Here is a 1,906-nt window from a genome sequence, read left to right on the forward strand (position 1 = left end):
TTTGAACCACAAGGTCTGTTTTGGCTCCTTGGAAACCCTATACAGGGTCACTATGAATCAGAGCCAGTTCAACAGCACTTAACAACAGAAGTTGTTTATCAAATAAATGGCTTACACTTGTAGAGTCCCAGGTCCCCAGTGGAAGAGAGAGAAGGTCTTTCCTGCATATCCATTATGTTGAAAGCAGGCCACACCCCCAAGAAAGCATCCCTTCAATTTTGGCCACTCAAAGCACTCATCATAGAGCTAACTATGCCTGTATTAGGTTTCACCATGGAAATAAGCACATCTCAACTGTCAAACCTCTGGAAATCCTGGCCTAGTCAAGTTGACACAGTACTCTAAACAATCACAGTGCATACAGGTGAATAATAGTGGTATTAACTGGTATTCCTTGTAGGAGTATGGATAGTATCCTAATGACAGCGGTGTACTTCAAGGTAGATCTTAACATTTTCTTTTTGTTGATGAATGCGACACCATTCCTCTTCAATTTGTCATTCCTGGCATAGTAAATTGTCAGATTCAAAATGGTCCAAACCTGTCCATTTCAGCTCATTAATACCTAGGATATCCATCTTTATGCATTCCATTTCATTTTTGACAACTTGCAATTTTCCTAGATTCGTACTTAATACATTCCATGTTCTGATTACTAATGGGTGTTTACAGCTGTTTCTCCTCATTTTGAGCTGTGCCCCTGAAAGGTTTACTCCATTTGCATCATTACAGTCAACTCTACCTTGAGGAGGCAACTCTTCCCTGGTTGTATTTTGAGTACCTTTCTATCTACGTGGCTCATCTCCAGGCACTATTTCTGATAATATTCTGGTGCTATTCATAATGTTTCAATATTCCGTGTTCTGGTGCTGACAGCGTTCCACCGCTTTATAAGGGTTTCAGTGGCTAAACATTCAGAAGTAGTCCACTGCTCCTTCCTAGTCTGCCTCAGTCTGGAAGCTCAGCTGAAAGCTGTCCACTCTGGGTCACTATGGGTCACTCTGCTGATACTTCAAATGCTGGCAGCAGAGCTTCCAGCTTCACAAAAGACACCACAGTACGACAAACTAACATGAGTGGTGGAGAGTTACTATTGTGGTTTTTCTTAAGTGAGAGTTACCATGTTGTTAAGTGTCATGGAGTCGATTCCAACCCATAGAGACCTGCTATAGGGTTTCTGAGGAGCAGCTGGTGAGCTTGAACTGCTTGACCTTGCAGTTCAAACGGCTTTGCAGTCTGGCACATTAACCCACAGCACCACACCAGAGTTACCAGAAGACCCAGAAACTCTACTCCTATGTAGAAGATAAATGGAATCATGTTATTGTTAAGTGCCGTCGAGTGGTTCCGACTCATGGCAGTTCTGTATAGGATTTCCGAGGAGCAGCTGGTGAGCTTGAACCACCGACCTTGCGATTCAAACCAACCTTGCAGGCTTGTACATTATTACACAGCGCTGTACCAGGACTCCAAATGGAAATATATACATACAAAAATGTGTATATGCAAGTTCAAAGAAGCATTATTTATAATTGCCAAAACAAATTTAGAATCATGATGTTGTTGTTAAGTGCTGTTGAGTCAGTTCCAACCCATAGTGCCCTGTATAGGGTTTCCAAGGAGTGACTGATGAGCTTGAACCACAAACCTTGTAGTTCAAATGGCTTTGCAGTCTGGTACATTAACCCACAGCATCACACCAGCACTCTAGAATCATGATAGGAACAGACATTTATAAAGAAAAAAAGATTTCAAATATACAAAAAAAAATTTGGTATAAAAAGGTAATTGCTGGAATACCTAAAAGGGGTTCTACAACTTGCCCAGTGAAAGAGGCCTTGTTCAAAGCCTTCACAGAGTATAGGACCTTAGGTGGAATCCTGAGTCCCATCCACAACCTTGTGAG

Source organism: Chrysochloris asiatica, unplaced genomic scaffold (genome assembly GCF_000296735.1).
Source record: "Chrysochloris asiatica unplaced genomic scaffold, ChrAsi1.0 scaffold00007, whole genome shotgun sequence".
NCBI lineage: Eukaryota > Metazoa > Chordata > Mammalia > Afrosoricida > Chrysochloridae > Chrysochloris > Chrysochloris asiatica.